Here is a 13,076-nt window from a genome sequence, read left to right on the forward strand (position 1 = left end):
GAAACTGTTACATCAAAGCCGAGAGTTACATTCTAATTTTCCGTTCATCAAACCAAGGAGGTTGTGTAACAATACTGGATATTCTTGTTTTAAAAATGAAAAAAAAAAGATCGGTATAATCATAATCCCACCCCCACTCCAAAATTCTTGGTATATTTCAGATGTTTGACACAACTGATACTCTTTTCAAAATTTCCCCGAAACATTTGAAAAATGTGGAGATATTCGTAATGATATTGAAACATCGGTGATTCGGTAAAGACAACTAAAAGCGCGGCTAGAGCAGATCCGGCTGGTAATGATCACATTCTTATTTTAGTCTGCAGACATAATATCGCAACCATTTACGTGCTCCCTGGCGCCGCCGACCACTCGGCCGAAACTACTTGAATTTTCATAATCTCTTTAGGGTATAGTGTGCCCAGTGTATAATGATTAGTGGCCTAATAGACAAGCAAGTTTTGAAAATAAGTAAAATTAATAAATGGAGGCATCAATAAATTGCGGAATAAATCTAAGAAGAAAAGCCGTGGGTGAACTTAGGTATCTCGTGAAACTTTGGCATAGAAGCCACCATTAAAAGGAGAGATATACTGGTCATAATGTTTGTACGTTAATTTGAAGTGTCTCACTTTGTGCTTGTTGCCAGCTGAAAGTTTTACGGCTTTTCAGTGTAGTTATTGTCTTCCGTGGTTCGTAAATGTCACATTAAACTGGTGCGCCTATATTTCCGTCGCGTTCGTAAATAATGTATTGAAGATTTATTGAGTGGTAAATATTAGGTAAATACCCTGGTTGTTATGTATTTTACTGGATCATTGAATGCTCCAGAATTCCAGCGATTATGATGAAGCTTACAAAATATCTACAGCCATTATCAGATCATTGGTATTTTTCAGCGGCAGAGACAGAAATGCTAATTTTAAATTCGGAACTCGGAAAATCACCACAAATAAAGATTTTTCATTTCTTAATTTTCGCGGGAAGCTATTGTTTACTGACGTATGCACAACATGCGTAAGAACAATACCGCGTAACAATCTTCAGTGACGCCATCTTGAAATTTAACGATGCATTAATTAAATCGATTTTAGTACGATTTTCCGTATCATTTGCTGTTATTATTAAACACAGATAAATATTGATTGCTGTTGAGCGTCTCGTTCAACAGTTTTATGAGTTTGTTGCACATATAAGGCGACGGTATGCGATTATGTTCGCAGTGTCGCGCGTCCAATCGTCAATAAATCGCACCAATTGTTCAAGCTAAAACTGATTTAATGTTAATTAATGATCAGTTTCGTTGAGAACAGATGAAGCGTTTAACGCATCATTAATCAAATCGATTTCTAAGACACCCATATCAGTAAGTGTGCAGTAATTAAGCGTGAAAAATTAATAGAAAACGGCTTCATAAACTTATTAATTGCGGAACGTTAATGATTTGAAAAATGTTTTCTCATTTGCGATAGAAGATAACACGCATGTCGGCATATCAAATACTGGAAATAACAGGGGTTTAATGACAGATGTCAATCTAATTTCATCGAGTGCTCGATGTTTGCACACATCACTAATTTACTAAGAGCTTGAATCGATACGGGGGCGTCACTGGCCGCGGTAACTGCGCGCCAAAAATGGCGGGTGCTTACGTCACTAATTTGATAACACGTCGAATGTTTGACGAGTTAATTAGTTAATCTTCCTGACAGTGGCGCTTCTCCGCTTACGCTGATAAAATAGAACACGCCACCGATATTCGCTACTTACTTTTATAGGGGTTTTGTTAAACCTGATGAAAGTCAGAATAAAGTAAGTTAGTTAGGTAGGTAAGTAGGTGTGACCAGTCTTAACAGTAATTTGAATGTCGAGGTTATACCTCTAAAGCTCTTCTCTTGGCACTAGAGGTACAAGCTTATAACCATTTTAAATACATATACCTACCTACGAACTACTTACGCAGGTACCTACATATTAAAAAACTTCAGAGTAATTTAAATTATTAAGAACTTTGCCTTTTCACTCAAAAGACCCATCTGAAGGCTGTTCCTAACTTTAGCACCTAAAGGGCATAAATCCAGATTCTGAATAGCTTTTGACACCAAATACGGTTACAAAATCCTGTCCCAAAGAACTTTTAACATAGACAAATGCAACACTTATTTACTATTCGCAATTTTTCTAATAAATAAGCACCAACAGAAAACCGGCATAATGTATGGAAAACTACAAATACCACGAAAATATGGCATCGACCTCGGTTCGACCACCGACTACCGACTAACACCGTCTACTATACATAGCCTACTTGTATATTGAACGGTTGAACCAATCATTTTGTTTATAAGTGCTCGTAGTAATGCCGATATTTAAAAATGTTTGTGTTTGCCAGCTGATTCTGCGGAATTACCGAGGTTTCTGTGTCTATGTGTTGGTGAAATGGTGTTTTAGGTAAGCCTCGTAGACTTTGTACCGCTGGCAAAAGTTATAAAGATGGCAAAATCATGTAAAAGAAATTATAACTGTCAATTGGTGTCAAAAAATCGACACGTATAATCTTTGGGGTCAATCGAGTTTACCTACGACAGCACAACCTGAACCAAAAAGCTCAGAAAGCCAAAGAGCTCAGAAAGAAAGAAGCCAAAGCAGAAGTCTTTAATTTTCATGGCCTTTGATGGAAATAAGGAAACTAGCAATCTCATTAATTTGCTGAAGCAAGGACTTTTTTATCTGAAAGCTGCATTTTAGACCAAAGAGGTCACATTTCAAGGACTCTGAAGCGGAAACTTTTTATCAATATCATCAGTCTGTTGCACTTAATAGAAGATAATTATGGCGTAAACTAAGCTTCTGAATTTAAAAGCCGTAAACAAACCAAAACTATTTCAGAAAGTAAGTACCAACATTACAAAAGATTACGCAACAGTGTGACCGACCTTTTCTTTTGGCCACAGACTGTAAATCATGGCAGCTGAACAAACGAACTTCCTCCTACTATTTGTGGTTCTGAAGGGCCGTACCATTGACGAAGATATGGCTAATGGACCTTGGATTAGCAATTAGAGGTATAAATAATGAGGCTAATGACTACAAAGAATGTATAGTTGACAATGATTGTGTGTGGTTGGGCTAATTTGCTGTTATAGGGAAAATACGAAATACTTAACTGCTATTATTACTATTTCATTTATTTGAATAGGTTATTATTGATAAAATAAAAGGAAAAGAAAAATAACTCTATACACACGCTTATTGTTCGTTTATAAGCTAAAAACGAAGAAGGAAACGAAAAGGAAGAAAGGAACGAATTTCTTCGAATTTCAATATTAATATTTTTGAATAGCATTTCACATCTGACTAATACCATATGATATGACGCAATATATACCTAATCATAATCAATTGTTTACAAATTATTTTATTGTTTATGTCACCAATGGAAAATATACTAAACACTGAAACCAAAGTACCTATTAAGCTAATAAAATCCTCACCACTCATTAAATTATAATTGAATGAAAGCTAGAAACTTCATCTTATCGTTAGTGATTCAACTTAACAATAACATTTATCGATACTTGTAACCGATTTATCGATAAACTAAATGACGAATAATTTTCTTTCACTATTCGATTACGATTTTCCCGGATGCTGCAGCTGTGTGATGGATGGTAAATCGATTGATTGAAGTCCAGTCCAAAAGTTCCTCTAATTGATAGTTCTTATAAGATTCTCGGAGGTGATCTTATAATGGGATCAAGGTTTGACGGTAATAGCAGATAATCATAATTAATAGAATTACCAGAAAGATCAGTCATCACGATGGTTTTTGAAATTGGGGATGAAACAAATGACAGAATAGAAACAACAGAAGTTATGCAATGTTCTAAAATCACTCACTTTTTGATGGAGCACTTACATAAGGCGCTACAATTAATGACGGATAAGAGACCATCAATTAATTTCAAACGACAATTAAATTTCGAAGTAACACATATGCTGATTCACTTCCCGACTGAATCACAAAGTCACTCAGACATGAGTGGTTGACTCACAACGGTAGGTTCACTGCGGTTTTGGAAAAAAGAAAGACCAACAATCCCCTATGCGTCAATGTGTGTCTAGACTTTTGGGTTTTTGGGCTAATTTATATTCATCACGTACTGCATTGATTTGCTGAATTTATCTTCTTTCGTCAACTGTCAACTTCGGATCTGTCTTTGTCAACGGTTCCTCTTTTCGGGAGAAATGTGCATGTATTGATTTCTCTCTTTCAGCGTGACTTTGTACTTTGGCTGTGTGGAGTTATCAGAGCTGAACCTCGTAATTGACACAAAAACATCGCCAGTTATCGAATAATAGCTACCATCAGTATTGACGGAGCTTTAACATTATCAGAGGCATCACTTATCGCCGACAACGCTATCTACAATTAGGTACACCAACTAGAGCTTACTAATTTTTATTTATAAGCCAAAGGTTCACAACATTTCTTGTAAATTTCATTCGGAAAGAGGAAAATACCGAGGATTCTAAAGAATCTTGTACAAAACAAACAATCAGATGTAAATCTGGACAACATTGGCAAACATTGAATATTAATACAGTAACAATACGCATTTGGGTTCCGTGAATAATATTTAAAGCATGATTGTGAAACTATGACGTAAAGACGTAGACAGCTGGACGCTGATGGTGCTGAAGTGGAAGGTATTTTGAGCTTTGAACGTCGATTGGTTCCGATCCGAGGTGTGCTCGAACTGTTTTAGAATGTACTTACATGCAACTATGGAACCTGTTCATTATTCGGTCAACAGTATCCAGGATAGATAGCACTCTACTTACAGTGGTGAGTTCAGACGAATATGATGTAGAAAGACTTAATTCGAAAATACTTTATTAAAGCCACCTTAAACTTATGAAGACATGATTTTGCGGGTAATACCAAAGCTTATTGAATTGATCACAGATGACTGTTTCAGTTTCGATTCATGAATCTGAAATCACGTCCTTCAGAGTTTAGTGACGCACTGAATTTAGATGGTAGACATTCATCAATAAAAAACGAAAATGATCAAAATGATGAACGCTCGGCTCAAAGCAACGTTTATTTTCAAACTAAAGCCATGATGAATGTACCAGAGGAAGCAATGGTAATGGATTACATGAAACAATTCAAAAATATAGTTCATCCATTGTTTATAGATGATAAACGAGGATACAATCATAAATTCACAGCAAAATGTACTATATGTTTCAGTCCTAAGAAATTGTAACAAAGGATTGAAGATTTATCTTAACTTACAGTTGAATATAAAGTGTATATGTTGTTAAACACAGAAGTTGAAGCGTTGGATGTAGCAAATACGCAAGAAGTATTTGAAAGTAAATAAACTACATTTAGATTTTACGTAGAATAATGTTCGCAGTTATAAAATGGACGATGCGCGCTGGACCGATGCGAGAGCGTTGCTTTTTGCTTGTACTCTTTCTGAAGAATTGGTAAATTAAGAGATTTTCAATCTGGGTTAAGCTAAGATAGTCTTGTTTCAGACGGATCCGTCGTCTTTGGCAATTTAACTGTAGTGTAAGAAAAGCAATATTAAGGTTCTGGTTAGCTTATACATATAGCTTTTTTATATAAAAACCTAAACATATACCTATTTTAGTAAATCCTGCCGCTATCCCGATAGTTAAGAACCAGATTCAACAAAAAAACAGAGGAAAACTCCGTCTAGAACAATAAGACACTAATTAATATCCGAACCACAATTTTTCCAAATTACTAATTCTAAATATACCAAGGATTGCATGACTTCCTTCTATTAATTTATTTGTTGACGACGGCCGATATTAAGAGAATCAACAACAGCTAGAGAAAGTCAATTTAGGGAAATGACAAGTGCTTTATCGTAGATACCTATTACATACGTATGGAACTATCCAGTGAAAGTAAATATACCTACTTTTTAGACAGTCGTAGGTACAATAGGCACTTGATATCCATTATGGGCTGGTCAAGTTATGTATGTGTCGTAGCAAGTAGGCTGTTCTAATATTTATATCATACTTAGGAGTTCAGAAGGACTTGTATGAATTTCCACAAGTCAATTTCTTACAAAAGAATGGCTATAGCTTCTATATATCTTCAAGCCTAGAGCGGATGGCGTGTGGTCATTTATTTGACAACTGTCAATTCTGAGTCATGGGAGTTGAATACGTGTAAATAAGGGGACCGATATTAACTTATGTACGTAAAATAACTTTTCATAAAGCTTTTTATTATAAAGGACAACACTCCAATGACCTGTTAAATCTCCTGACCAGCGTCTGACGAAACTGGTACCCCTAATCCGTTTTCCAAACACGTTGCAAGTATACCTGTGTTATTAACACCTCGGCACCTATTCATCACCGTTTACGTCACATCCGTCAGCTGTCAACGTCATGATTGTCGCGTCACTTATGATCATTGACGCCTTGACGCTAAATAAGGCAGCGATTCGGACGAGATTTGGTTATGGTAAGAGAATTTTTGGAGGTAAGGAAGCTCAATTTTCCTCCTGTGATTAAGTCGTCGATGTAGTACATGATAATTTGATCGGCATCGTCAGGTTTGGGTACACATTTAACTCAATCATTTTGCTGCTGGTGTAGATAGGTATCATTGCTACCACAGTAAGCCGGGATGGTAATCTTATTGTCTAATCTAAATAAAAGTAACAAACTAAGATCTGAATGAAACATGAATTCTGTCTACAGAACTAGGTACAATATTGTCTGCATGAAGACAACACTCGTCGCGTCTATCTAATGTAGTCTCGGCCTAATACTAGCACGTAAGTCGTAACGCAGTTAGCAAGACGTACTAATTATAACATTCGGATAAGTGGCCTACATAGCACACAATGCACTCCGTTATATTGTCTGTCACAGAAGTCTAGCTTCACGCTCCACTCCAAATAGTACGTCCGTTAAATCTATACTAATACATGTAAAAAAGAGGACACATTTTTTGTTTGTACCCTTGAGTCTCCGAAACTACTGAATCGGTTTGAATAATTCATTCGCTGTTGGAAAGCTACACTCTTCCCGATTAACATAGGCTATGTTTTATCCGGCAGTAGTTTGCACGGGACGCGGGCGAAATCGCGGGAAAACGGCCAGTAAAGAATAAACGGGTGCGTTCGTGACGATAACTAACCTATCGAACACTAACCTCCTTTCGTGTTTACTTTTCGTATTGTGATAAGCTGATGTATCTATTGTGAAAAATCCGTGTTATTTTGTGTTACACTTGACAATACTTATTAGTTATATGGGTTGGTTAAATGTCCCAGAAATTCACAACGTTATTTGCATTTGGGTTTTGGGTAAGTGAGTAATGATGACTTAGGTTCGTTGTTAACACAGGTAGGTATACGAGATGCAATCATAAATATGGAAATTGAATAAAAGGATAGGACAGTATAGATAATTTAGAATTGACGGAAACAGCAGCAATAGTAGTGACATTATTAGCGAGCGTCCCGACGGATAAAAGTAGTCTGCACCATTCCTCGATAATAGGACTACGAAAGTAAAACTGAGCATTCAAACTAGTGCAGTAGATCCTGAGATAAGATAAGATACTAGATCGATTCCCAAAGAAGATCTCTAATCTAGGTCCAATCATTAATAGTTTGGTATTAAAGCTTTACTTCTGATTGTAGTACACAACGCTTTAATTAGTGTGGTGCAGTATTATCAATATTAGGTGCATCGTCTAACTTATATCAATAACATAGCGTCTACTATCGCTGGGTCAAGTCTGATGACCTGCTCATACAACCGTATTGGCAAATAAATAGCACTTTCAAATCTAACTTTAAGGATAGTCTCACTCCTAACATAAATGAATCAAATTATCCTGAAGAAACTACTTAGTATACCCGGATGAAAAGAAGCCCATGTCTTTTTTATGGTCTCGACTATCTGTGTAGGTACCAAATATTAAAATCGTTCAGTAGTTCAAGTTTGAAAGCACAACAGACAGAAAGAGTCACTTTCGCATTTATAGAGTTCGTTTATGTACCGTGATATAAAAGTCTATTTGTAACTGCGTCTGATCTACTAGGATATTTTCATGCCAAACATATTATACTGTTCATCCGTTTTGAGGTAAAACATAATCACATACTTAATTAAGTTTATAACTCGCCTTATAAACGTTAGGCTCACTACTTCGTCTAATTCTAGCGACAACTAACAACATTTCTAGTAGTTTTATTAAGCGCGTCTAGATATAATAGTTCAAGTTTCTAGGTACAGTTAAATTATACTTAGAACACTCAGCTGGGATACAGTAAAATATTACCATTTTAACCTCTCAGCCGTGTGATGGCGTGGTTTTGGCTTTCTTCTGACATTTATTGAGCATCGTCTATCTTGGACACCGAGAGTCACTGAGCGAAATTACTTCCTTGCTATATACCACAGTAACTTTGATGTGTTTGTTTTCTTGAATCACCGAATATCTGGGAAAAGCAAGGTCCAAAGTATGCTTTCAAAATTCAGAATCAAAAGTTATATTTTCAAATAGACCTTTGCAGGCTCTTATGAAAATTAGACAGATGCACACAGTTGCACGGTTCCAAAAAGTAAATAAGTGGATCCCATAAAGAAGAAACGACAAGAAACTCCATGGACACTACAGAAATAACATCGGGTATATTTCCTAACATTTAACATCGGGGAACATACAGTCCCTTAGGTTGTTAGGCAAACGAAACAATTAGCCGTCTATTTGCAATACCTATTAGCAAAAAGGTTGGCCGCCATCCGCCAATATTCTTTATTGGATCGGTTCAACACCCACGCGGAAGCTAACTGGCGTGCCTATTCATTTTCTAGCCGAAATAGAAACACTAGCACGCTAGCTATTTGTTTTGACATTTTGAATTGTCGTTTTACTTTTTATACCCTTCCATTTATGGATTAACAAGAGGCCAATTTAGTCTAGTCTTTAAAAAACGGGAGCTAAGAGTGAGTCACATTATAAGAATATGTAACAGGGTACCTAATTGGTGGTTTGTAGACTGAATTTGAGGCTGGTTTTGGAGAAGATTGAGGTTTTGATCTTCAAAATGTTGATGTGGGAGTTACCTATAGTTATTTTTCCTCCTTTTTAAAAACTGCAAAGATATTCATTTCGCCCGGCGGCGGGGATTATTTGAAAATATACCTAAGACTTTTAAGCACAATCTTGATATGATGCAGATTTAAACCTTACAAAATATTTGCTGGTCGATCAAGTATTCTTCTAATTTTTATATAAGTGTAGAAAATGTTTGCAGCTGTCACATTCAACGAAACATACTCACATGGCCTCGCAAGACCTCGAGAAATTGATAGGGCGAGCTATTGTCACAGGACCACACGGCGACTGATGAATAGCGACATGCAAATATATCACGTAAATGCTAAGTAACCTGTTCTCTCGACCCTTCGGGCATGTACAATTTAATATAGCTGGTTTTAGAGCGGTCATTACATTCAGAAAGATGCTAAAGTTGGCGCCAGGATTAGTGACGAGAAATTGTTTCTGGAAAATAGAAAACCACTTGGTATATTAAATTAATAACTTGAAAGCGCATCTCACATCAAGCGGAACAGCTATATCTATTATTTCGCAGGCTAATGTCGTATATCTTAAACATTTTATCGGGGCAAGAAAAAACAATAAACCAATAATCAAGATTCAATCCTCTATCTCTACCAGACTACGCCTACTTCTGATTGATCGATTTCACGAAGCCATAAACTTACATTATACTTTACAACATCGATATTTCCGATCAAGAAATGCAATAACTATGCACAAATGCATCATTCATAGCTCGACTAGACGAATGTAAAATAATATCTGCGTGTTGGTATTATTTTAAATGAATACGCGGAAGTGGCTTACTCCAATAGTGGGCAGACTATTAATAAAATTTCATAACAGCATGTCAAAAGATTGTTATCTGTGGTCGCTTATTGTATGGTAATGTTGGTAATGTTTCGAATATCTGGGAAATTCAAATGAGAGGCGACGCAAATAGTCAAACTGTTTCTCCAAAGTTGGAGTTCGGATATCCGATTAGCCTATAAGTGGCAAACTGGGTATAAACGGCAACTAGGGGTTATGGACACGGTTAGTCTGTATAATAATCAATGCTTGTTTGGTTTTCTTAAAAACTGTTTTCCATGGGACAAAGAAGCTTGATAGGGTACAGTTTCTGAGCACTTTTGTCTGCGAAATATCTGTTAACTTTCCCTTAAGCACCGCCGTACCTGAATGTGGTCATTAGCGCTTAAAACGTCCTGGGCAGATCCAATAATTCTGTATTTTACTCTTTCAATCTCTGATAGGTACGATTAAGACAAAAGCTATGCTAAGGAGTTAGATAGAACAATATGGATGTATGAATTGTTCCATCAATAAACAGTACATATAGAACCAGGATGCAGTTCTAAATAAACCTGTCGATAGAACTATCCTATTCTCTATGACTTAAGTACACTGCATAACTGACAGTTACGTGGTTTTGAAGTGGGGCCGCCATGACGTCAGTCGCTATCGGCCTATCGACAATACTCCAGTTTACTATAAATAGGAAATGATTGCTTTACTTGCGCTGTTTTCTTCCCTAACATGCGGCTTGTGAATGAAGATTCCTTTAGGACTTCTCAGTTAAAACGTGGAATTCCGATGTAGGTGACCCATTCTTTATATTGCCGAATAGGACTGTTGGGTCAGATAATACAATAATTATTGAAAAGCTTTATTTCAGTGTAATTAGCAACAATAATAAGTATTGAAAACCATCTCTTTTAATATAACCTGCTGCTTGTATACAAAACTACCATCATTTTCATTGCCCAATAAAATGTAGGTCTTATAGCTATTTATTTTTCAGATTAACCCCGAGAGCGTCATCTGCTTTGAGCCATAAATTGCAGTTTTTACCTTCATCAAAAAAGTTTTTAAATGCACTTTTTTCCAATACCGTAGTTTTGTGCCCAGACCTCGCGACAGGTGTCCACGGCACGTGCTAGACACGCGCTATGCGCCCGCGCACCGCGTCCACTAGGGTCGCGTACACCGGCACATCCCTACCGCATCCAGGAGTCCGTAACGACCTTCAAACGCAATAACTACACGCGGGCAAAAATGTAGACGTAAATAAAACATTAATTTAAATGATCGAGACTTAGTGGAGCTCGCAATGTTTCGAAATAGAACAAATAGTTTGTTTAGCCGAATGCCTCGCGTTAGGCGGTAGGCATGTGTAGAGTTAGGCTGGTTTTTACTTCTCTATACGTTTTACGGATCACTAACTCTCTAACTAAACTAAATCCTGGAAGAACTAGGGTTGCCTCGACACTCCCAGCTCTGATTGACATGTTTATTTGCGTTCTAAGATAAATGTTTGGATGTATTCCACTAGTTTTGAACAAATAAACAACACTTTAGAATTTATCAACAAAGCGCTTTTTACTGAAAATATTAGAAAAACGCTGAATTCTTTGTCTTGCTCTAAATTAGTCACATAATTTTCAAGTGTTGCTATTACAATGATTAATTTTCCCCAAATGATACACGTAAGTGTATTCCTAGAATTGTGTATGTGTGCGTAGCTGCCCTGCCTACCTACCTACGTCATCAAATCCATTATCAGTGTCAGTTATTGCGGTTTTATTGACTTTCCATTTTCTTTTGGCTGATGGTTTATCAATTTTTCAAACGAATCAAGTACCTATTGGACATAAAATGAAATCTCTATGCGTTTGCGCACTAACTAAGATGCATTAATTTAGGACTGTCCTAAATGATAATTAGGTACGTGAAAACGCATTAAAGGGCATTACACTTTGTTATTTTACTACACTTTATTACTTTACTACGCCACTATGTTTTAAAGATTAAGTACCTACCTACTTGGTTTTCTCTAAGAATTTCTGCAAAGTAGGTAGGGACCTAAATAAGCACCCACCTACATTTCTAATTTTTTCTAGCGTGGGAAAACACAGATTGCAATTTAAGTGATCGCGCACATTATTTTCCAATTTGTATCGTCGTATGAACAAAACCGCAGCTTTCCAAATAAAAAAAGCTTTGATACCTATGTAATTTATACCTCTATCTCAATACCAACCATATAGGTAAAAGTAATAGACACTTCTATCGCCGTACTCTTTTGTCGATTTTTCTATGTAAAATATTTTTCACATCTACCCACTCTAGAAGCAATCGCTTATTTTATTTTGTTTACATTTCCTTGGCGCATGAAAAATGAACGGTTTCTTACGTATTTCCGGAAGTATGTAAACATATAATATTATAATATTTATCATATACAAATATAAAACGTTAATCAAGATAAAAATCGTTACACGTGAATTTAATCCAGAGTTATTAACAAATAGTTAGTTCCTATCCAATAATTGATCGCTTAGCAAATTCAATTTGAACTTGTTGACAAAATACCTCATTCTGGACAAATATTTACTCAGCACTTAACTCATCAAATACCTAGCTATTAATCTAACAAATGTTTGGGTTTACGAATTTATTAAGTTGGACTTTACTTCGCAATTAAATTGAACTTACGTACAAAGATTAGCACTAACTTTATAAAAATAACTTCTATAAAATAATATTCAAAACTTACCAATTCGATTTTCAAAAAAGTGTTGTTCCACAAAAGTCCACAAACACGATAAAGTTTCACACAACGTCACACAGACCGGCAGCTGTCACACGGAACGTATCGCGTCGGCCGCGCGCGCGCTTCTGCCACCCGACTGCTGACGCTCGCGAGCTATCCCGCGCAAACGTCCGGAGAAAGGAGAACTTATTCACCGCTCCGCTGCACCCAACTTCGAAAGGGGTTCTTTATTTCATCAAATTAACCTAAAACAACCACTAAATAACAAGAGATTGTAGGCAAATTAGCTACGGTATTTTTTGCTCTCAATACATTCATATTTACACACCGTAACTATGATCTAATCAGCAAATTAAAACGGCAATAAAATGGAAAATTAAC

At 36.4% G+C, this 13,076-nt stretch overlaps 1 protein-coding gene across 2 annotated transcripts in view; it reads right to left on the bottom strand.

Annotated features, from left to right (window-relative positions):
* The window catches only part of LOC110375577 (protein trapped in endoderm-1), a 38,978-nt gene extending 26,118 nt beyond the window's left edge, over window positions 1–12,860 (bottom strand). The window contains exon 1 of one of the 2 annotated variants that reach the window (XM_021333732.3): window positions 12,699–12,860. The gene's annotated coding sequence lies outside the window, so the exon portion shown is untranslated. The remainder of the gene's footprint in view (window positions 1–12,698) is intronic. The other variant, XM_021333733.3, reaches the window with a different exon arrangement.
* Between the last annotated feature and the right edge of the window lie 216 nt (window positions 12,861–13,076).

The sequence above is a fragment of the Helicoverpa armigera genome, chromosome 11 (genome assembly GCF_030705265.1).
Source record: "Helicoverpa armigera isolate CAAS_96S chromosome 11, ASM3070526v1, whole genome shotgun sequence".
In the NCBI taxonomy this organism is placed as follows: Eukaryota; Metazoa; Arthropoda; class Insecta; order Lepidoptera; family Noctuidae; genus Helicoverpa; species Helicoverpa armigera.